Below are 25,959 nucleotides of genomic sequence, written 5' to 3'. Positions count from 1 at the left end.
CACCGGCGCGCACTGTGCTGAAATGAGGGACAGGAGCCAAGATGAACATATGCTCTTATCTTTATTTCTCACATTCTGCCGCAATCGCGGCAAATCCACTTTGTGAATGCGCGAGTATGCATAAACCTGATTTGTTCCCTCTGGCGTGACGATGCTCCTCATCACGCTGTGTTAACCCTGTGAAGGACACAACATCTCCCTCTGTCGGCAAACAAAAACTCTTACTCACGGGTGACTTCACATCTCTTCAATGAGACTTATGGGTCTTGTGATACACTGCTTGGGCCTCATCAACACCTCCGCAGGCTGCTGTTCAGTCTCTGTCGAGGCCATATTCTCCTTACTAGCCTTTGCTTAAACACCTTCCTCACGCTCTTTCTCCTCTTCTCTGTAGAGCCAGAATTGTGGCACATTTCTCGTGATCACCCGGCCCGGGGACCGGGCAGTCACCACAGACCCTTTGATCTGAGTCATGACAAAGGGATTGGGATCAAATCTGGACTCTGACTTCCGTTCTTGCTTCTGACAGACACGAGAACCTTGTCTCCCGCATGCAGTGTTGAACACTTTGCTCCCCTGTTCTCATCAGCATACTTTTTCATCTCTGGTGAGTTCCAATAATCCCGGAGCATGCTGCACACCGCCTGGTTCAGCGACCTCTGACTCAAAGCATTCTGTAGCAGTACCTTTTTCAAACTACCCATGAATTTTTCAATCATCCAATTTGGTTGTGGCCATACAGGCGTGATTTTCCTATGGTGTATGCCCATGTGGTTCATGAATCAGGCAAACTCCCAGCTGCTGAATGGAGACCCGTCATCTGACATGAGTGTCTCAGGAATGCCTCATGCTGAGAATATGATGTCCAGCTCGGGGGTGATGGTGCTGGCTGCTGTGGATGAAATAATTTGTACCAGAGGGAATCGAGAGAATTCTTCCAAGATCACCATCCAGTATTTCCCTCCACCAAACGGCCCAAAGAAGTCAATTGCGACAAGGTTCCATGGCACCTCGGGCAGCTCGGACATTGGAGCGGCTCCGGTTTGATTGACTTCGACATGCACTGACACAGATGGCCTCCTTTCACCATGTCTTCCACTCTGGAGTCAATTCCTGCGAACCACATTGTGTCTCTTACCTGGCGCTTAGTGGCCGTCATGCCACAATGTCTTTCATGTGCCATGTATACTAATTGCGTTTGCAGGTCGGTGGGTATGACGATCCGCCTTCCGCGCATCAAGAGGCCCTCTGCCCTCTTGTTCTCTTCACCAAGGGACTCATTTTCCCTCTGTGTGGCCTCTATTATCTGGGTAAACTCAGACCTCTTTTGCAGGAGACTAATCTCCTCACTTAGTGCACTTTGGGTCTGTGTCACTAGCTCTGAATCCAATTCCGCTTGCCTCACATGTCCCTTTAATTTTTCATTTTCTACCCTCATGTCAGTCAGTTCCTTTTCTCCAGGTCTGTCTTTAACTGGCACACATCCTGGCACAGGGCACTTTTTTCCTGAGAAAATGTACTATTCTGTTCACTGAGGTGATCTCTCTACCATTTCATAGCACTCAAATTCTGGCGCTCCTGCTCAAATTCCACCTGGGAATGGACCTCCCTTATGGCCAACCGGCTATTCTCCTCTTTCAATTGCTTAATCTGATTTTGAAATGTGCACATGTCCTCTAAGCAGGCCCTATTGTGCACCACATGTTGACTCAATTTTTGTTGACTCTCAGGTTCTCAACCCCTTCTTGGCATTCCTCTCTCAGTGCAGCAAATTGGGATTATCGTCTCTAAATTCATTTTCTGATGGCAAACTAACTCATTCTTTAGCTGCTGAATCATGTTTTCTCATTTTAATTCAGCATTTTGACTCTGTTGCACTTTCTCTTCTACTTGTCATAACTCTCTCTGTGCTAGATCCAAACGCTCAGATTGATTTTTCACAGAGGCTATCCTCTCCTGGTATCTTTCTTCCATGATCATCATATGGAAGTACATATATGCTGTGAGCTGAGCCATTTTAATTTGCTCATCTCTGGTGATCTGTGTCATATACAAATCTGTCAGTGCTTGATGTAACAGGCAATTATCCCACCACACATCCATATTTATAGAAGTAACCTCCTGCATCATTCTAAATTGCCATGCTTCATGCTCTTGTTCAGCCCATTCACCTTTAATTAACAATTTGCATAAAAGGGGCTTTCTGGCCATGTTAATTTCTATGGTGCTTATTAAGAAATGTGTTCTGCACCTGATAGGTTCTCTATGAAAGGGCAAAATCTCAACCCTGCTTCTGCTTAGCTCATATTCACAATATTTTATTTACACAGACAGCCCTGAACTCAGGGTGCACTTTTGGATGGTGCCTTCACAATGCAGCCCAGCTTTCTATCCACTAAATGTAACAATATCTTCAATGACTAGTCTGCTCTGCTGCACTGTTACGGGTAAAAACACTTTCCTCAATCCCGGATGAGCCCCCAATTTGTCACAATTTATTACACGGCACAAGCAAGTCAGGGATCTCCTTCCTCTACAATGAATGTGGCGCACAACAAAAATGTTTTTATTCCCACAATACGGATCCTTTCTCCAACCCGTCTCGCACCCAACTGCCACAAACACCCCGTGTCACAATGGACTAGTAACCAGGCTAGTGTGTATCAATAAGATACTTATTAATTTATAACTTAATGTCATATTAGAATCAACCAATTACAACCGCCACCAATGTTGTGGCAACACAAAAATGTAATGACTTCTATTAAGCGACCAGGTTAAGCTATACAGTCACCAATACTTCATTTTTAATGACCAAACAGAAGAAGAAGCATTCAACACACAATGATAGCACAATAGTTAAGCACTCCCCTTTGACACTCAACACCCAAACATCAATTGGACTTGATTCCTTTTAATGGAAGGCAGTGGCAGGTAGTAGGAATAAAGGGGGAAAATCAGTTTTGGTGTGGTGCCCACGGAAACAATATCGGGAGCCAGCAAAGAAGGGGAACATTCTGTCATGACCCTTGCCCCTGGCCCTCACTGGCAAGTCAGCCTTCCAGATAGGGCCAGGTCAAAGGCCTTAAAACCTCATCCAAGACCAACATTAGAATGGGACTATTTACTTGGGATTTTTTAACATGGGGGGGTTCAGCCAACATGGAGGCAAACACATAGCTCAGTTACAAGGAACTGAGCTATGCAGTCTAGTCTTTTGGGTGTGGCAGGCCTGGAACTACTTTACCTGGACTACTTTTGGTGTGGCAGGCCTGGATCTATTTTACCTGGACTACTTTACCTGACACTATTTAAACCGCACCGAAACAACAGAACATGCTTTGCGTTATTCTGCTGTGGGCAGCGTAACGCTCACTGTGTCCAGTTCTTTGATGTCAGCTTACCTGAAACCAAGGATCTGCAGAGAGAGAAAGAACACTATGAAACTTACCTGGAACAGTATCCTGTCTTCAATTCATCGCTGATTTCAGTTCCACGGACCTGAAGGTTTGAACTCCATCATCTGGCACCGCATGCATCCTGGAATACCATAACCTGGAAAGAGGAGAAAGAAAGACAGCATTAGTAAGCGTTTACTCACGTTTCCTCCCGAATGAAGAAAGCCACACAATTCTTACTTGGGTAGTCATCACCTGGTCAGTATCATTGCTGGAACATTACGGAGCTCGGTGAGGCACATCGCAACCTGCAAGGAGAGAAAAGACACAGGTTAGCAATATAAAAGGCGAAACATTGCGCATTACTCACCGGACAGCATCGCGCACACCGCGCTTTCGCCTACCGGCCCATGCGCATCTTCAAACTGCATGACAACACCAAAATACCTTTCCATACCTAAAAGGAAAGAAGCAAGACATTATTATTCGAACTAAGAGGAACATAAGAACTGCATATAAAGACTGTAAAGCAGCAAACCTACGGAGTCGCAGCAGGCCTGGATTCCCACAGGGGGGCTTGCACCAGTGAAGTAACTTAGTCGCTGCTCGCCCCCCACATCTACACGCCCCTACCACGAAGAGCAGGATGGAGAATCCACCTTTTACAATAGTAAGGTGAGGAGAAGGCCCAAGGGGAAGGAAGGAGTTGAGGCCAAGGAAGGTGGGAAAACATAAAGACAAACTGGTTTTGAATCCAGCTCTCCTATATTGCAGACCCATCTTTAACCAGAGGCCTTACCAAGGGACCAGGAGAGGGTTTAAGAGTGCAAATCATCCAACCAGGGCTGGGTGGCGTCCCGTGGATACCAGGTGAGCGTAACAGAACGCAAAGCCTCAATGATATTATCCACCTGGGCATCATGGAGACTTCAGAGACTGACCAGTTAGTTCAGTTGTTGGGACAATTACGCACTGAAGTACATTCAGCCAGGCAAGAAACCAATATTCTTAGGAGGGATTTGATTGTTACTAAGGATCGTACCGACTAAATAAGTAGACAATTGCTCCAATCACAGGCAGGACAGACCCCATTACCTGTTAACATTCCGCCAGCACCTGTACTAACTTCTTCCACCAATCCAGTACAAATAACCCTTCCTGGGGCAGTTCCTTTAGGTCCACCTGAACGATTTACAGGGGACCCCAAGAAGTATGCAACGTTCATGAACCAGTGTCCTCTTCATTTCCTTTGCGGACCTGGGGCTTTTCCTAACGACCAAGCGCGGGTTGCTTTTGTGTTGTCATATCTGAGTGGCAGTGCTGCGGATTGGTCGGTACCATTGGTAAGTCAGGATAACCCATTGTTACATGACTTTGGGGGTTTCCAGATGGAAATGGAAAAACTCTTTGCTCGTCATACCCAAGGCCAAGCATTAGACAATGAACTTTTGTCACTCCGTCAAGGAAGTCAAGACTTGCTTACATATATAGCAACATTTAACAGACTAGTCGTTGTAGCTGGGTGGCATGAGGAAAAAAGGACCACACTATTTCATCGGGGTCTACGAGGGGAACTAAAGGATGTCCTTGCTCAAATGGTTAACCCACCTAAAGACTGTGGAGAATTCATCAACCTTGTGGTGCAATTAGATCACAGATTACAAGACCGAAAAAAGCAGAGCGGATAAGGTTAGACAATCGAGCTGTGTATGTCCAGTCAAAGGATAATGTTCCACGTACATTGGAAAACACGGTAGAACCCATGCAAATCGGAGATGTACGGCCCCTTTAAACAAAACTGAAAGAGACAAGAGAAGGCAACAGCAATTATGCTTATATTGCAGAAAATCAGGCCCCTTCCTCAAGGAATGTCCAGTGAAGCCACCAAGGAGAACTGTTGAAGCCACAGAGAAGGAAGATAATAACAAGGAGTCGGAAACTACCAAGCCCGGCAAGCATAGAGGTCAGCTTGTCGAGCGAGAAGGGTGAGACACAGACCTCACACTTTTGCATTACCAGTAATGTTGACCAACAACCGCCTCGGATGCATGCTGTGGAAGCATACATAGACAGCAGAGCAATTGGAAATTATGTAGACCAAGATCTGGCAGTAGAGATAGGGCTTCCCTTATGCTCTAAGTCGACTACTATAAAAGTTACTACTGTTGATGGGACAGAAATAGCTTCCGGACCAGTAACCCAATGTACAGCAGCACTAACCCTACTGTGCCAGGATGGACGCCGAGAATCTATTGCATTCGATCTTATTAAAACTCCTCAGTTTTGACTAATCTTAGGGATGCCATGGTTGGTAGCTCACAACCCTCTAATAGATTGGCGTGCCAAGAAGTTGGCCTTTTCCGATGATTGTGCTCGCACCTGTTATTACCAAGAAACGGGGAAAACAGACTTATGTACATCCGCTACTCCCAGTACGGCGGTAATTGTACTAGGTGTGACTAGTACTCTACCAAATGAACACCAAGATTTTCAAGACGTGTTCCAGAAAGAACAAGCCAATACTCTACCACCGCACAGGCCCTACGATTGTCAGATCAACCTCATACCTGTTGCGCAAATTCCTTGTGGTCGAATCTATGCACTTACTGAACCAGAAAACCTCCATTTGAAATCTTATCTTGATCAGTACCTGGCAAATGGATTTATCCGCCCATCTAAATCACCGCAGCCAGTCCCTTATTCTTCGTACCAAAGAAGGAAGGAGATTTGAGGACTTGCATCGACTATCGCGCATTAAACCAGATCACAGTAAAAAAATGCTATCCACTGCCCCTTATTCCCTGATTCTTCCCAGATTTTTCCCAAATAGGCACCCAATTACATCACTATTGAGAAAAACAATAACATTTTCCATTGGACCGAAGAAGCAGAGAAGGCCTTTCAAAAATTCACTTCTGCTCCAGTTCTACGGCATCCTCGCCCAGACCTTCCTAATATAGTTGAAACAGATGCCTCTAGCATGGCTATGGGAGCTGTTTGATCACAAAGGGACCCAGGAACTGGCCAGTTGCACCCTGTGGCCTTCTGGTCACAAAAATTCTCACCTCCCGAACTCAACTATGCTATCACAGACAAAGAACTCTTGACTGTAAAATTAGCTTTCAAGGCATGGCGACACTATCTCCTTGGTGATAGACATACTGTCACGGTCATAACTGATCATCGAAACCTGCAATACCTAAAAATATCAAAGGCTCAATCATGCCGTCAACTGCGGTGGGCTCTTTTCTTCGCTAAATATGACCAGGTGATCACCTACCGGCCAGAAGTCCGAAACAGAAAGGCTGACGCCTTGTCCCACATCAGTGTTGATGAAAAGGTATACATAACTCCAGATCCAGTAGCCATCATTCCAGAAGACAAACTCCTGGGTCTTATGACAACATTGACACAGGGTGAACTCCAAAACAAGATCCAACTCTTAATGCATCCCACTTTCTCACAAGAGTGGTGTACTCAAGGAGAACATTACACCATTAAAGGCCAGTTACCATATTTTAGGAACCGTCTATACTTGCCAAGTAAAGATTTACAAGAGCAGGTTATTTCGGGTTATCATGACTCCCTGATTGAAGGTCATCCTGGAATTGCCAAAACTCTAGCTAAAGTAAAACAAAACTATTGGTGGCCCACATGGCGTAAAGACATCATACAATTTATCCAATCTTGCGGTGTGTGTGCACAAAACAAGTCCCAAAAGCAGAAACCAGCTGGTCTTCTCCAACCATTGGAAATTCCTCCCGCACCATGGCACACACTGTCCCTTGATACCATTACAGATCTACCTCCCAGTCAAGGATTCAACACCATCTTAGTAGTTGTAGACTTGTTCTCTAAAATGGCACACGTTATTCCTTTGAAGGGTCTTCCAAATGCATCCAATTTAGCAAAAGTATTCCTGGAGGAAATCGTACGGCTACATGGCTTTCCATCGGTCTTGATCTCAGATCGAGGTAGTCAGTTCCTATCCAAGTTCTGGAGAAAATGCTGTTCAATGGCCCAAATTGAAATTCGACTATCCACAAGTCACCATCCTCAAACATATGGCCAAACAGAAAGAACAAACTAAACCCTGGAGCAATACTTATGTTGCATGATACATCATGCAACATAAGACTATTTAAGCTGCAACCATTCATCCTGTGTTTCACGTATCACTCCTGAAACCGGTACAACCCGGTACTCGGGTTACAACACCACCAAAACCAGTATTAGTTGATGGAGAGCCAGAATTTGAAGTAAAGGATATCCTAGACTCAAAATACACCAGATCCAAACTATACTACTTAGTTGATTGGAAGGGATACAGCCCTCAAGACAGATCATGGGAACCTAGTGAATACATTCATGTACCTCGCTCGATTAAAAAGTTCCATTACCCAGCCAAACCAGGACCAGGCAGAAGTGCCACCATGAGAGGGGCCTTGGGGGGGAATGCTGTCATGACCCTTGCCCTGGCCCGCACTGGCAAGGCAGCCTTCCAGTTAGGGCCAGGTCAAAGGCCTTAAAACCTCATCCAAGACTCTCTTGGAGTCAGTTCTGGTGCCTAAGGCGCCAGGTACATACCCATCATGAAGGCCAACATTAGAATGGGACTATTTACTTGGGACTATTTAACTTGGGGGGGTTAAGCCTACATGGAGGCACACACATAGCTCAGTTACAAGGAACTGAGCTATGCAGTCTAGTCTTTTGGGTGTGGCAGGACTGGGACTAGTTACCTGGACTACTTTGGGTGTGGCAGGCCTGGGACTATTTTACCTGGACTACTTCACCTGAGACTATTTAAGCTGCAACCAAACAGCAGAACAAGCTTGCATTATTCTTCTGTGGGCAGCGTAACGCTCACCGTGTCCAGTTCTTTGATGCCAGCTTACCTGAAACCAAGGACCTGCAGAGAGAGAAAGAACACTACAAAACTTACCTGGAACAGTATCCTGTCTTCAATCCATTGCTGACTTCAGTTCCACTCACCTGAAGTTACGAACTCTATCGTCCGGCACCGCATGCATCCTGGAATACCATAACCTGGAAAGAGGAGAAAGAAAGACATCATTAGTAAGCGTTTACTCACGTTTCCTCCCGGATGAAGAAAGCCATGCAATTCTTACCTGGGTAGTCATCTCCTGGTCAGTATCATTGCTGGAACATTACGGCGCTCGGTGAGAAACATCGCAACCTGCAAGGAGAGAAAAGACAGAGGTTAGCAATATAAAAGGTGAAACAGCGCTGCGCATCGCACGTTACTCACCGGACAGAATCGCGCACACCGCGCTTTCGCCTACCGGCCCATGCTCATCTTCAAACTGCACGACAACACCAAAATACCTTTCCATACCTAAAAGGAAAGAAGCAAGACATTATTATTCGAACTGAGAGGAACATAAGAACTGCATATAAAGACTGTAAAGCAGCAAACCTACGGAGTCGCAGCAGGCCTGGATTCCCACAGGGGGGCTTGCACCAGTGAAGTAACTTGGTCGCTGCTCGCCCCCCACATCTACATGCCTCTGCCACGAGGAGCAGGACGGAGAATCCACCTTTTACAATATTAAGGTGAGGAGAATGCCCAAGGGGGAGGAAGGAGTTGAGGCCAAGGGATGTGGGAAAACATAAAGACAATCTGGTATTGAATCCAGCTCTCCTATATTGCAGACCTATCTTTAACCAGAGGCCTAACCAAGGGACCGGGATGAGGGTTTGAGAGTGCAAATCAACCAACCAGGGCTGGGTGGTGTCCCTGTGGATACCAGGTGAGCGTAACACATTCATTTTTAGAGCACAATGGAATAATTGGGGTTTTTAATGATGTATTACAACTGATATGAGAAAGAAATGGAAAGACAGGGAACTCACTTGCTTATACTTAGAAAGGCAGGCAGGGCTTTTAGAGAATACTAGTCAGCATACAAGGGAAAAATCGGTTTTAGGATATGCAACACATGGGCAATCGGAAAGAAATGCAAGAGGAACAGAATTTGAAAATCGTTTTTTGGGATATGGATCTCAATGGGAAAAAATATGCAAATGGGATTCGTTTTTACTGATGCTTAAAATGACAGGCAAGCTCTGGGAAATGGGGTAGCTCCCAAAAGGAAAATCGTTTTAAGTTAGGGTGACAGATGCAATGGGAAAATACAGCTGCAGATGGAAATTCATTTTTCAGGGCACAATTGAAACACAGGGACACATTTGTTTGTCAGATCACAATGGGATACATTCCTTTGTGCAATACTTTATGACTATACCAGTTCACAAGGCACTGGGAAAAGATGGTTGGTTTTAAATTCCAAAAATACAAATCCAGTGAAATAAAGGGGGAAATTAATTGATTTGCTTAAAGATATATACTAAGGATTTACAGAGGCAAATGGGCATTCATCAATGGGGCAATGACTGAAATATAGGCAAATGGGGATTTTGTAAGGGGGAATTATCTAATGTAATCCTACAAGAATACTGGGTCTACACAATATATGGTTTCCGGGGTTTAGTTTACTTACAGGAGAGGTCTGGACTGGACATCAGGGAGCATCAGAGCACCACTGCTGGGACAGCCAATGGTGTCAGTCAGGTATTTCCTCTTTCCTCCAAGGGGTCCCAAGTAAGCTACTAGGTCTCCTGATTCCTCTGCAAGGTTAGGCCTCACTGCTAGTACTGGGATGTTCCTCCAGTTTTCCAGCAGCAGCTCACCTGAGTGGTAGTGACGACTGTCTGAGGTGGGGTGACTTATTTATAGGGCAAATTACATCACTAATGTGTCTTAGTTCCCGCAGAAGGGATTGGTTCTGTGTTACTAGTCCACTCCCATCTGCGTACTGATGGGTCCAGAAAATGTGGGAGTGCTTTGGGACACCAGGGGAGGAGACCACTCCATCATCTTCCTTCGACAGGGGGGCTTGATCTGTTTGAGGGACATAGAAATCTCATTGCATGACAAGTGCCCTTAATCTGCATGATTTGACAAATATGAATGCATTTTTGAAACCTATACTTTACTGCGAGTCAAATGACACTACTCAGGAGTTTGGATGTCATTCGTGTGCGGAGCTATATTTTTTCTTCATTTACTCCAGAATTATACCAGTGAAAAATGTGTCCCTTGGTGGGTGGCATATGAATCATATTTTACATGTCTTATCAAATGTTTTCATCACTGCTAAACACAATAAGGCCCCTGTCACCTTTTCCTGAATAACATCAGTTGTGTGTACCTTACAAAAATCATTTTTGGATGCCCAGAAGGTTTGACACTTCCAGAAAGCCTACAATGAATAATCTGGGATAAATATTGTCAGTTTTACATGATGAAAACCATTTCTCCCATCTTACACAATGGACAGTCAAACCCACTCATTGGCCCTGGCCCCCAACTTCCTGGAGCACATGACACTAGCAGAGGTCTGTGGTTAGAATAGCCTGTACATTCCAAAGGCTAATGCCCTGATAATGCATGTTTTTATTGCAGTTTGTGTGGCCTGGAGTCATACAACTGGAGAGCAGAACTGTCTTTATCTCGTCCACACCTCAAATTTGATCTCTACAAGTATTTAAGTTGTATTTTTAAAGGAAGGACCTCATGTTTGAAGTGAGCCAGGACTAAATCCCTATGACAACATGGGCCTTGGAATCTAGTTTAAAATTTGAAGAAATCACAAGCAAAGAAAAACCCATGGACTTCCCCCACCTGGCCAAAATGGCCTTTTAACTGCATTTTCACTTTAAATGAACTCTTGGAAATGCACACAATTGTCACTGAAAAGTTGTCCCCTGAATACAACTGTTAAAAGAAGAACATCATAATTACATTTTTTAGTGGCTTTGGTGAACATTGTCACTTTAAAGGAAACACAATCGGACATTTGATTCATGTCAACGGTGAAAGAAACTCCATTTTACTGCAGCTGCCTAAACCCAGTTCAGCCTCCCATTATAGATTCTATGCATGGTTGTTTCGTATGTGCTTGGCTCATGATAGACAGAAACAAAGTTCACATTTGAAAGTCTTGCACACATTTTGATGAACATTACTTTAGTTTAAAGGGAAACAATTGAATTACTCATTTTATTTCATATTCATGACAGTTAACCATCTGCTTCACTGCATCCCATTGAGGGTTCTGTGAATTGTGGTTTCTGAGAATGGTACTTCAATTTGCAATAATTTGGCAAACCTTGCCATGTGTCCTTCCTTTATGCCAGGCAGTTGGCATCCTTAAGTATCTTTAGGTTTTGAGGCTCAATTTCACTTCCTCTCGCTTTGATTTCATAGCCTCATTTTCCACATTATTCCAGCACAGGCCTTTTACTTAGGGGCATGACCCCCACTGACTCTGGCCTTTTATTTATGGCATCCAGCGGCTATTTCATCCCACACTATGACAGCCCTCATTATTAGTGAGCATTAAGGGTGCCAAAATGGTGCTAAATCACATACATTCTCTGGGGTTGTATTGGTGTTTCTATGGAAAACTTTAGTACAGGGCGCATACACACCCAGGCATAGAAAGTGTTAAGTTATAGACAACGTACTTAGAGACAAGATGGTAAGGCCCATTACTGGACGGTACCACAGGTCTTTGCAGCTCCTAGCTATTAAAACCTCAATTTTCCAGTCATCAGTCACAGGTAATGTCTTCCCATCTACTCATCAATGGCCACTACGCATCTCTGAAGATTGATGGCCAAAAATACCTTACAGTTGTTCAGGCAGAGAATGATTTTGAGGCTGAATACAGGTGTCTAAAAGAAATGAGCACAAATGACCATAACATATGCAATGCAAAGATACAAAAACCAACAAACAGGGTCGATCCATATAGAACAGCCACTCCATTTAGTGGATTTAGAGCAAAGTTAGTGCCTGGAGCATCTAAAGTGCTGTGAAAATGTGTTGCAGGCTTTTGTGGCCACATTGAAGAATTCATGACTTCCCTTGACAGAACTACTTGGTGTAATACCCTTTGCTGACCAAGTCTCAAACACGGAATTAGTCAACAATGTAAAATGTCCTCCACTAAGAATTAACAAAATCTAAAATAGCTGGTGATATCAGCTGTAATCACCCAGGATGTCCTCAATCACTTGTTGGCACTCTGAACCATTCCAGAAGAGACTGCCCATTTACCTATGAGATTGATCCTTCCCGTAAAGCAGACCAGCTTAAAATGCCAGGCAAATTCCCTTTGAGCAAGATGGTATCAGTTCTTTTGATTTTTATCCTACTTGTGTCTAACATGACAGTAGCCCATGCACTTGAATAAAGTTGTATCAGAGAAAGGAGAACAAGGGCATTCAGCATGAATATGCAATCAGCCCCCCATCCGGGGCTAGGCAGGACCGAGCGAAGTAAGGACCTTGGCAAGGGTTGTGTGCAATTATCGGCCAGGTCAGCCCCCGATAAGGGGGTGATAGCCATTTGGTCCACGGGGTTCATCCGGGGTGCACATTTCTTATTTTCTTTCTCGTAGGAGGCCATATGTGTGCAAGACCATTCACCCGAGGAAGAAAAAAGATATAAAGAGGTCTGCTGCCATAGGATAAGGGATTTAGTCACTTTTCCATTTCTATGGTGGCCTCAGGCAGGAGGAGCACTGTGACCAGAGCTCAAAGCTCTAGTCCCACCAGTAAGTGAGAAGGAATGCAAGGGATGTGCGGGGGGAAGGGTGAGGTTTGTTTTGGGTGGTGGAGGGGGGTGGGGACATGGGGAAGCAACATGGGGAGGCTCCCTGTTACCTCCTCACAATCAAGATGGTGCCACCTGCAGAAGGGCTGCGGGTGGCTGGTAAGAGCAGGTGGTACACAGTGTATTCTGGCCCACTCTTCCTGCCACCTGATTGGATGAGCACCCTTCCCTGGGTGCAAATTCAATTTGCGACACAGCTCTCAATAATTACCCATATCAAAGGCTGTGTCGAAGTCAATAGACTAGATACTCAAGTGATCCTGACATCCTCACACTCTTTTCAGTGTGCAGTGTCAACCCCAGTCATTCAGGGAGTGCTGACAACCCTGGCCGAAAAACCAACTGCATGAAAGACATGATGTTATCATTCCTAGACATTTATTTGGCTGGTGAAACAAATATCTAGCCCTTAGCTTGCCAACTGTGTTAAGCAATCTATTATTGCCTGGAGTCTCATACCAACCCTTTTCTGTTCAAGGGCACCAAGATGATTACCCTCCTGGACTCTGGCATGTTTCCACAGATAATTATCTCTTGAAACAAGGAGAGGACTATAGAACCACATTGAGACGCGCCATAGCCCTTTTGCATTAAATGTTGTTAATTTTCTTAACAAAGGCAGTATTGCTAAAGCCAAGGGTGTGTCCTTGGATCAGACAATGACTAGAGTTTAAGACATGCTGTCATATATTTTAGAGAAATGCATCATCCAAGCCAGTTCACCTATAGCACTCTCCTTCCACATGCAATTACCTATCCGGTTCAAAAACCAAAGCTTGAAACTTTGAAGAGTCTCAGCCTTAATTACCTTCCAGATAAATGTGAATTGTTACATGTGTAATGTTTCCCGTAATTCTTAAGGGAGTTTTCATATGTTTGTTTAATTTCATGATCAATCCAACATCATAGAGTGAGGTCCACCCTTTCTAGCACTCACTACACCCAAGGCACAACAAACTGCTCTCTTTAGTTCCCAGGTTTTCATGGCATGTGATGCAGCATTGAAACTAGGGAACCTTTTGATCCTGGATTATACCTCCACATTTTTCGTTACTCCCGATTTACGACCATCTTAATAGTTCATCATACATGTCTTACATCAATTCATAGGTTTTCATTGCTACAGTTTGTTAATATCCACACCCCTCTTTATGAGGTAGACATGTTTGGTAACACGTTAGCAAACAATAAGAACCTCATTGAAGCGCCCGTTAATGCGGAGTGGTTCATCACAATGAATCCAAGTCAATGAAATGTCAAATGCCAAGCGCAGTTGTTAGCAATCCCTTCCCAGCTGCTGGGTTACCTGTACATCTGCCACAACAGTAGAAGAAATAATCTAATAATGAGACTCTCTTGCTCTTACCTATACCGCCCTTACTAAACAATAGAACAATTATTTTACAATCCCGCCCATAATTACTACACATCCTCTCGGGCATCATAGACAGGGATACACCCAATAAGCACCAAGCAAGGCTACATCGCCATTCCATCCACTGACTGAGCAAACACATGGATTCAAATCTGCCGCTGTTAATAACTTATTCGTAGGATTTCTTTCTCTCCGGTTCTTCAAAAATCACCCACCAAGATCACTTTACAGGGATGCCATGTTAAATGAGTAAATTGGGGCATACAATTTGAAGATCCATGGATTATGTATATAGAGTGTGTAATTTAATGCAGATTTTCCATTTAATATCTGTGGACTCATGCTAACAATGGCTCCCTAGACACCCATCATCTTAGCAATTCCAGTTACCAACCCCCCTTTAATTGTCACCTTGCTCAAGTGGCAGAATATTGAAGTGGTAGAAACCTTTCTATATTACAGTCTCCTGGAACCGATTTCAAAAGAGACCATACGCCGTCCGCCTCAATATCCTCCCAAGTTTGTTCCTAGGCCACACATGTTCTAAAAAAATCACTTTTGATCATATCCATGTCCCTTAGTATCAGGGTAAGTCACCACCTCAAGCTGTAATGAACCACAAAGTCAGTATTCGCCCTTTCAGCATTAATAGGAGCCTTAGAAGCGCCCCCTTCTACTGTAGCATCACAAAATAGTCCCAAATAAAATCGGCCTCACAATGAATTGCAACATTAAGTCTGTCTCCACATTTGCCTTTTTATTTATAGCCAATACCATAGTCCAGATGTTCTAAGACCATCTCGAAAGGCTGGGTCATTTATTGTCAGGGTCATATAAACAGCATATCCAGACTGCCTAAAACCTCTTCAACCTGGAGGAATATGGATAGTGAGAGAGCTGATTTGAATTGTTCCCAAGATATTCAACCACCACCTCCCATAATCCCTTTTAATGAGGGTGTCAGGCCTTCGGAACTGCCAGCGCAACCAACCCCAAATTGGGGCTCCGTCAAGGAGAACTTTTAACCCAACCCTTCCATCTCCTGGTAGTACAAACAACCCAGGGATGGAGGGATGGACCAAAATGCAACCAACCTGCACTTCTTCCATCTATACCGTAAAGGAACAGTATCGGTATAGGCTCTCCCGTCCTCCCACACCCTACGTTAAAAATAACTCTCAACATAATCGAGTTCCAGCTTGAAAAAATAAACAAAGTTCAGGCAAAGAGTTCCAGTATAGAGGTAATCCAGGAAAATGCAGATAGGCAGAAAAACCCGGTTGGTACACAAGTTCAGCCAAACAGGTTGAGGCAAAGTCACTTCAAAGGAAATCCAACAAATCCAAAAGTGACAAGAACAAGAGCAGGAAACTATCAGGCCAGTGAAAACGTGGAAAGAAATATGCACAAATTACTCTTAGGGAACCGAAGTACACCTGAGAAGCGCTGCTGCTTGACTTTGCCTACTCCTTATTCTGTTGTGGTCTGTACCGCGTTTGCGTGCACACGTGTGATGACATCATCATGCGTTACGTGACAATGCGTCCTTTCGTTCCTGCCATGGGCGTCGTGCTGACGGCATGACAACCACCAGTCACCATGATTCCTACTACAGCCATGCGCGTCTTTTAGGTGCCCTCGCAATGGCCAGTCACCCCAGTTCCCGTCATGGGGTAACAACTCAATATCTTCTTTTTATAGCACCTTTAATTGGGGTACCATGTGCAGCTGCAAAAAAAAAATGTGGAAGGATTTAAGTATCCTGTACTTTTAATTTCAAAGATGAGGTAGGATTGTTTCTCCTTTGGGTCCGTCATCATTTGGTTATTGAGCACCGGCACGACAGATAGCACATCATCACACGTTTGCCCCACAACATGCCAATAGTCATCGTTGATGCCAATACCTATCTTGCCATTTACAAATGACTTAATGAATGCCATTTTAGCCTCATCTGCTGCCTGAGCGTGAGCGCCTGAACTAGGAGACGGGGGGATCATGATTTATACATTCCTTGTAATGCAATAGACATCTATTTTCTACTATCCTCTCCCCTCTCTGATGGTTTGTGGTTAGCCTTTCTCCTCACACACATGGCCATCGCTCTGCCTTCCATTGCTCTATCTTACCCTCCTCAAATGGGTGCTGCTAGTGGCACCTCCATCATTTCCCTTGTAGCAGAAAATCTACCACAATTCTGCTTCTAGTCTTAACCTTGTTTGACATTTTTTTATTTTCCTTCCTACTCCTGGCTGACTATGGGGTTTGCAAATGGATATTCAGATATCTAAGGTACTCAGGTTTACTGCATTTGCACACATGGTTTCAGCACCCCACCCCACCAGACAACTCAGTTGGTTGCATTAAATTGTCAATGTTCCTTTAGTCCTAATAACCCATCCTTGGAATTATTTATGCATGGATAGTATGTGCCATGTTCTTATACATAGCCTGCCACTGCATATTGTTCCATTCAGAATTCATGTATAGAACTTTGATCCAGCAATCCCTCCATTTCCTGTACTAAGGAAAATGGAGTCTGTGACTATATGGATTCTGCTCTGCAGGAGTGTGAGGATGAGTAGGGGTAAAATGGCCCACTCAGCCCTCACACTTCTCCAAACCAAAACACAGCACTATCATAAAGGTAAAACAGGGACAGTTAAGATGTATACCTCCTTTGCAATTTTTGGTAACACAGACTGAGGGAAAGCTCTTAAGAGGGGTGTGAAGTTGAACCAGTAGTGACCCAAACTAGACACTATCAGGGTCCAAAATAAAGGGACTGTCCAATAAAGGTTTTATACAAATAAAGCATTTTAATTAAACACACCAGCTGATGTAGAACGAATTGAAAATACTGTACAAAAACACATCCCAAAGAAAGAACAGAGAATACGCAACAGACTAGAGAAAGTAGCACTCTGAGCATAGTTCCAGTGGTGGTAGGTAAGGGACTACTAGCATAAAAGATATATATTGTAGAAAACTGCAGAGTTCATGACCTAACCAGTGTCTTTGGTCCAAGTTGACTGAGGGGGCAGTTCAGAGTCAACAGTACCTGCATTCAGTTCTTGGTGGGCTGATGCAGGCACAAAGTCAAATGTATTGCAAGCTGATCAGGCTCAGTTCGGGCATGTACGATCATGGAGGCCCCAGCAGCAAGTGAGCGTCGAGTAGAGGCTAATCATGGTGCTCTGCGGTAGAAGAGTGGCTCTTAAAGATGCAGCCCAAGTGGTCCCGGGAACGCTTTGCAGTTGGTTAGATCGAGTCAAACTTTAGCTGTTGGAAGGGGTCGATGAGTGATGTGCCAGGGGTAGAAGTCAGCGGGCGACCATCATCAAAGTGGTATTCTTGGGTGTCTTTATGTGCGATCAATGAGGCTGCAGTTCAAGGGCTAGCTGGGCAGAGCTGTGGTTGTAACACCCAGTTAGAGTTGGTGAGTGACTCTCCAATGAATCGGTTCAGGTCCCAGCATTGAGCAGTCGCTTCAGGCCTACCAGGTGATGAGTTTTGGCTGGGACACAATGCAGTGTCAAGCTGGCCGAAGGTGCAAGAAACCTCCAATAGGTGGACGAGCACAGCAACCAGCTCCAGTGACTTCCCTCTTCTTCCAGGTGCAGTGAACACAGAGAGAGCGGTTCATGCAGTGAATAGGGAGCTTTGTCTATTCTGGTCCTCCGGTTGCAGTGAGGACCTTTGAGAGGGACTTGAGGATAGAATGTTTCTGTTCAGGGTTTGCTCTCCCATCTCAGAAGATTCCAGTGCAGAGTGGTAGGTCCTGATCCACTGCAGAGGTTACTCAGGATGTGTCCTGGTAGTGGTAGGGGACAGTTCTTCCTTCTTTCTTTGATGATTCCTTCTTCACCTCAGGCGGAGGGCTTTGGAGAGTGCTACTCTCGGAAAGGAAGTCTAGTGAGATCTTCCAGACAAATCTGCAGCCTTAAAGGATGAGAGAGGAACTGAGCAAATCTCCTGAGTGGTGGGAGACCCTTTCTTTTAAGGGCAAAAGTCCTCAGGTGATTGGACTAAAGCTTGCTGTTGTAATGTGCTTTCTTCCTGCCTTTTCTGCTCTGGATGGATGTGATTCATGGTGGTCCTGGGAGTAGAATGTGGTGTGAGTGTTTTGCTGGCTGACTGTTCCTTGGATGACAGTTGGAGAGAGCCTGGCTAGGAGGCCAGTGCATGTTCCTCAATGTACCTGTGTCCTGTAGCCTAACTATACTATGCTGTAACTAATAAAGAAGATTCCTTTTCTATGTGGAGGATCCTGGTGTTTGTGGACAAAGTCACCTCGCAACCGTTGCCTGCCTTAGTGGTCCAATCCCTGCTCCGGAATGGAGTGGCCTTTGCCCTGTTGATGTCACACCAAAAGTTCTTTGTTCCAGAGGAAGTGGATGGAACAGGAAAGAGAGAGACAGGGAAATTCAAGATGTTGGAAGCCGTCTTGCATGGACCTGTGGCCTCCTGCCTATCATGATCCGTCCCCTTCCCTTGTCACTGAGAACAAGGCCATTAGATATGCAGCAATCTGGTGTGAGGCTAATTCTTTTGAATGGGTGTGCTCTCTTAATGCATTGTCCCGGTACAGCGGCCTGCTGTGCGACTGTCTCGGGCGGAGGGTGTTACCTGCCCTCAAAAAGAGATCCAAGAGAAGGCCCAGTCCTCCAGGTTCTCGTCTTGCCATTTGGCGGGCTACATCGGACTGACCAGAAAACACATCACCATGCACCAGAGCTTACTCAAAGGAGATGGCACATGTACAATATCACTGGTTGGCAGATTAGCCCTTTCTGAGACAGAATTACCCTCATTATTTATTGGTTAATAAACATTTTAAAAGCCATGGCTTTGGACCCTTACCAGAGGGATATTCCTCACAGAGACTACATGTGAACTCTACATGTTCTGTAGGATTCGCTTGCAAGCCATAACCCCATAACTGCAGCAGCCCACATGCCACGTGTTTTCCCATTAATATGGAATGTAAGCCTGCATGCTCTTGTTATATGTTTTTTGGATTTCATCTGAATTGAGAAGAGACAAGAGAACCAAGTGCTTGCTTCTAAAAGTAGTGGTATGCCCACAGTACTCTTTGTACTTCACGTTGCCATCACAATGTCTCAACCTGGGGTTCCCAAAATCCTCAATTGATAGATCAAGTGATTATGTATCTTTGCTAATTAGCCTATCCTTTGAAAGTTGGTCTTCCGAATAGACACAAGAATTAACCAGATTTCCACAATGTTTGTAACCATGTTCTGACGACAGGAATTGACTGATACTGATTAAATGATATTGACAGACTGACTGATACTGATTTACTGATACCCATTGACTGACTGACTCATACCCATGGACTAAAGATACTGACTAAGACTGACTGATGCTCACCGTCCGATAATGGCAGACTCACTAATAGGTACTGCTGCCTAATACTTCAGAAATATTGCCCACTAGTGCGGGCAATGAGGTTCTTGTAAACCGGCAACCCCGATTTGTGAACCTGAGTGATGCGAGGGCTGCATAAAGAGAGCTACAGGCTCATAAGAAGCTGTACTGTATTGCAGTCATGGTTAATATTGCTGTTAGCACCCGGCTGCCGGGCTGAGTGCTACCAGTATCCCTGTCAGGGTGGATGCTCGATGGCTTGTCAGCACTGGTTCCTTTTCCCTTTTCATGGGAAGAAGAGACACGGGGAGAAACTGAGCAGGGCACCAGGAGGGGAGGCAAGCTGAGCCTAGAGGTGATGAAAACAAAGTGGGCATAGGTAAGGAGGTGCAAGGGGGTGGTGTGTAAGGTGGAGGATGGAGGACTGAGAGGCATGGTAGTGAGGACATGAGAGCAGTCAGGGCCCATGGCCAAGCTGACTCATATTGCCCAGGAGCAATGGATCCTGATTGATTCCCAGGATTCCAATGATCCACCTAGCATGCTAGGGATTGATATTGACTGACTGATATAGGCCCTCATTACGACCTTGGCGGAAAGTGACTGACCGGACCGCCACAGCGTAAATAGCGTTTCCGCCATTGCACGATGGAGCAAAGTGCGGCCCATTCCGACCCATCGGGCACGAGCACCACGCCATGGCGGAAGTGCAAAGTCCGCGATGGCGGAAATGACCCCAAAACGGCCCACACCGCCGCCGTACGGCGCCCTAGGTGCAATACCGCCACCTATCATAGCGGACACCGCAGTGAGCGCCAACCGGAAAGTACGGCGACCGTAAATATACGGAAACGGAAGTAAAAACATGGGCCCGGAACGGGAAACAACACCCCGTACACCTATAAAACCACAAAATACACACAACCACTAAAAACACCACCCTGAGACACATCCCAACCCGTCATCCACCCTAGTGAAACCAAGAAAAATGGGAAAAGTAGCGAAGAAAGCGTGCGACCGCAAGCGGCAGGTCCACTTCTCCCGTGAGGAACTCACCGTACTCACAGAGACCCTCCAGGAGAATGCCGCCGCCGTCTTCTCCACGCAAATGACCAGGACGGCACTTGCGAACAAGAAGGCCATATGGGCCCTGGTGGCACAGCGGGTAAGTGCGGTGGGGACCGCACCCCGCAACCCACAGCAATGCAGGAAGCGGTGGGACGACCTGCGGATACGCGTCCGTAGCATACTTTCTGCCAACCGCAACATTGCCACAGCCACCGGGGGAGGGTCGGAATCACCCATCAAGTTGACCCCCTGGGAAGAAATCTGTGCCTCCACCATTGGAATGGAGAGCATAGAGGGAGTCGGAGGGATGGAGAAAGGAGTGCAGACATCCGGAGAATCAGGTAGGTGGCCCAAATAAAACAATGCCAAAACCACAATGTACAATCATGTGAAGTACCACGTGCCCACATAGTGCAACAGAAACACATGGCCAGGAGAACGTCCACACACATTGGCCTGATAGCGCACTTTAAAACCACAATAAATACATAAATAATTAAAAACCCCAAAAACACCCACTACACGTGCAGCAGGCACACCCTAACTGCAGGCTGCCAAACAACTGCACCCTCACTCCACACACAAATGAAAGCACCTCCAAGGCCCCGACCCAAATCACCCTCAGGTACCACCCCAATGCATGTGATACATTGCCATTCCAATTCCCACAGACCCATTAATAACGCTCGCCCTCCTTTACTCCACCACAGGGTCCGATCCAAACGACGAGCTCCAGGACACCCCTACCAGCACACCTGCAAAGAGGGCCAAGACCGACGGCCAAAGACCCTCCACCTCAGCTGCACGCATCAAGACACGGCAGCAGCACATATCAAGTGGCAGCACACAGGAGGGAACATCAACAGGCACCCCAGCAGCCAGCATGCCCACAACAGCACCACCACAGGTCCCCCCAATGGATGCCACAGAAGGTACTGCCTCTGGTGGCAGCAGCACCATAGGTGACACCCCATTAATGGCAGCATGCTCCGACACAGAAGACGGGGATGTCGAAGTCAGATCCATCCATGACCTGTCCCAATCCCCCTGTCTGTTCCATCCCGTACACCATGAGGATACCACGCAGGGGCACCCACAAGACGACGACTGGCCATCCCCCACAAGCCCTGTGGCAGGGCAACATGAGGCGAACAGCCCCTCTGTGACACCACCGCAAATGGCCATGGCCCAGCAGAGGCAACAGTCCCTCGACCAGTTAATCGTGCAACAGCAGCAACTGGCCACGCTCCTCAAGGACCATGCCGATGGATGTGGGGGCACTAAGGCAGACATAGAAACATTAACTGAGACACTTAGGGCACAAATCGAGAGTAGCACCGAGAGCCTGAGAGTCCAAATGGAGAGTAGCACCGAGAGCCTGAGAGTCCAAATGGAGAGAAGCACCGAGAGCCTCAGGGGGGAACTGCATGCGACGTCCAAAGACGTATGTGCCGAACTTGCCGCAGTGCGCCGTGTGCTCACTGAGCTCTCACAAACCCTTAGGGACATGCATGGACGTGAGCAGGCAGAGACATCATCCGTTGCAAGTTCCGTCCAGGGCAGCCCCCAACGTAGATCTGGGAGGAACCTGCGCTCCACAGGCAGGGGTGCCCCTGATACCCGCAGAGGGGGCTTGCAATAGCGACTGCCCACTGACAATGAGCATCTTTGGACACTGGTGTTCGGGGGGGAGGTGGGAGGGTGGAGGGGGTGTGTTGGGCTCACTTGGGTGGCGGGTCGATAGGGTGTTCCACATGATATCACATATGCCATAAACAATGCACGATCAAACAATGAGATGTGTGGACAATGATCTTTGTGTACTAGGCCATCATAGGCGTACAGTCCATATTGTGCATGTACCAGACACACACAGTGCCACGAGTCCCGTGTCCATGTATCAGCCACCAGGCGTGAGTGCTAGAAGCATGCATCTATGAGATGCTGACGAATTTCACGGCCCTCCTGTGCCTCGCAGACTCCTTGAGGTGCTGCCACATCCCCACCCTCATCATGACCATCTTCAGGTGCTTGCAGTTCTGCGTCAGGGGGCATGGCCACATTTCTACGTACGCACATGTTGTGGAGCATGACACATGCCATCACCATCTTTGCAACCTTCTCATGGCGGTACAGGAGTGCCCCGCCAGACCTGCTGAGGCACCGGAAACGAGTCTTCAGTAGGCCGAATGCCTGTTCAATGACTACACGGGTACGTGAGTGGGCATGGTTGTAGTCCTCCTCATGCTGGTCCCGTGGGTTCCGGACTGGTGTGAGGAGCCATCTCTTCAGTGGATATCCGGCATCACCTGTATGTGGACGATAAACGAATTATGTGGAATGCCATTGCTACGTACGCACCCCCCCCCCTTCCTGCCAGGTCATTGCCGCATCACATACCCCACATCATCATGCATGAAATGAGACTCACCGAGTAGCCAGGATCTGTTCCCTGCGTGTCACTCCATGTAGCGTGGTATTGTAGAGTTCCTCAAGACCATAGAATCATGGGTTGATCCAGGGAATCGGGCACAACAATGTGTAATGATCCTGTTGGAGTCACACACCATTTGTACATTCAGTGAATGAAATTGTTTTCGGTTGCGGTACTGGGCCTCCATGGCATGTGGGACGACCAATTCCACATGGGTGCAGTCGATGGCACCAATGCAACCCGGTATGCCGGCAAGTGCATGGAATCCCACTTTTGTGTTGGTAATTTCCTGCTCCGAGCGTGGTAGAGAGATGTAGTCGTCTGCGTGCTGCAGGAGGGCATCGAGCACTTGCAATAGTGTCCGTGAGAACAGTGGCTGAGAAATGCCATGCAACTGTCCGACTGTGTGCTGGTAGGTGCCTGTGGCCAGGAAGTGTAGTACAGACACCACCTTCAGTAGGGGTGGGATGGCGGTTGGGCTATCTATCATGCTGACAAGGTCAGCCTGTGTCATGTCCACAATGGCGGCTATGGTGTCCCGGTCCAAACGGTAGAGGGTGTGGATCTGCTCATCAGTGAGGTTGAACGGATGTGCTCGGAGGCGTGGGATTGCGGGCTGCCTGCGTGGTGGTAGTGGCTGTGCTGGCAGCCCTTGCTGGCCCTGCCTTGCCCTCCTCCTCCTCCTGCGTCTCCTCCGTGCGGCTGGTTGTAGTTGGTGTTCGTCTTCTTCTTGGAGTTGGAGTACTTGCAGTGCTATCAGGTCCCCCAGGGCCAACATCGCGAGTCCTGCCGGTAGCATTTCGGAGTGGTTGTGGGAGGAGACTGGGCGTGCAATTTATGTGTTTTCAGGCTGTATGGCCTCCACCTGTGGTGATTCATTCCACCTGTGCAAGCTGCTCTCCCCTTTGGGCGAGCACGTCCCGCACACAACGCTGCAATTCGAGGAATGGCATCTTGCTATTACAATCATGTATTAGTACCCGATGGCCGTGTAACATTGGTTGATATGTTCATTCGGCTATGGTCCCATTGTTTCACATGCATTCTTTGCAGTCGCGAACAGACTTGTGAAGCGTCAGTGGAACGTAGTACTCGAGTAACGGTGGGCCCTCATGCATCACTGTACCGAGTTGCACCGACGGGCGGGGCGTCCCATTTGTGGGTGAAGGCAGTTGCCATTTTCACACACAGCCGCACTAGATGGATTAATTTGTGATTTCAAGCGGCCACAGATGCCTTTTCGACGTGATGTTGCAAATGAGGAATTCGAAGGGCGGCGCTTTCGGTCTTCAGCTAGCGGCGAGGAGATGCCCACAGGTCTGACTGCAAATATAACGTTCTATTGTTCAGTGTCCTTGGGACAGGGGCCATGGCGAGGATGCAATGATTGATATGAATAGTTTGGGATGCGCAATAGCGAAGTGGATGATGAGGCAGGACGTTCCCAAATACATGTTACTTCACAACACTGGAATTACGGGCTGGGGCACAGTGGATTTTGCAGGCTGCATAACGCACAGACTCAATGGAATTCTCACATGTTATGTGAGTATGGAAACAGGCGTTATCATTACGGGATGAGGGAATGATGAATGGATGCATGGGCAGATGATTTGATACGGTGTTTGCCATGTACAGGGCTTCTTGGAATCTGTCCGCCTCCCCTGCGCTATGTGATGCAGGGCTGCCATAGTGGGACCATCGTCTATCTGGCCTTGTTGAGCCCTCCCTGTCTCGACGCGCCTTCAGACACTTGTGTCCATGCACGTTACCAATCCCATCTGATGGATTCTGTTTTCACAGACGCATGCACAGGTACACTCGTTTGTGATGGTGTTTTCACCTCGATATGGATAGTTATGAGTCGCAAGTGGTTTTGGGGTGGTGATGATCCTTTGGAGTGGGCTAGCATGCATATGGCTGTGGATCTAGTGTGATCATTGAAGTGAGTTGTTCGAATGTAGTTCTGATGGCCATTCTTTTCTTTTTCTTTTCTTTTGGTTGACAGGTATCTCCTCCCCTTTTGCCACTGCCATCTGTATGCCACTCCTGCAGATGGGTTTTACTCCCGACACCTGCTGCTTCGTGTTAATCAGTGGAGCAGCATTACGATCTTATGGGACGATCGCCAATGGGCCACATGCCCTTACGCAGTACTAGTGGCTAGGAGCAACATTTCGGCCTTTCAGCTGGACTAGTGCCTCCCTATTGGGACGGCCCTGCGGTTCTAGGCGCTTCCATGTTGCCTTTTCGTACGAGAATGTAGCCCCTGTGTACCATGAAGGAACAGGGCGTCACACAAGAAGTAGCTGGTCATTTATTGCGGATGCAGCCCACAATGGTGAAATGTGTTTTGGAGTTCATGGCCTAATGGCTGTATGGGCTTGGTGAATTTGTTGTGCATTAAATTTCTATTCTGATATGGGCCGTGTAGCGTTCTTCTTTGCAAGTGATGTGGCATATTCCTATTTGGGGAGCGATGTATTGTGAGGAGATCTGCATTGGGTTCCAGCTTCGGAGTATAGTTGCGTGGTACTGTGCTGGGCGCGTTTGCCTACGAAGCCCAGTGAGGTCAGGGGTGAGGGCT

This window comes from Ambystoma mexicanum, chromosome 3p (assembly GCF_040938575.1).
Source record: "Ambystoma mexicanum isolate Mex_15411 chromosome 3p, UKY_AmexF1_1, whole genome shotgun sequence".
In the NCBI taxonomy this organism is placed as follows: Eukaryota; Metazoa; Chordata; class Amphibia; order Caudata; family Ambystomatidae; genus Ambystoma; species Ambystoma mexicanum.
This window is presented reverse-complemented; position numbering follows the sequence as displayed.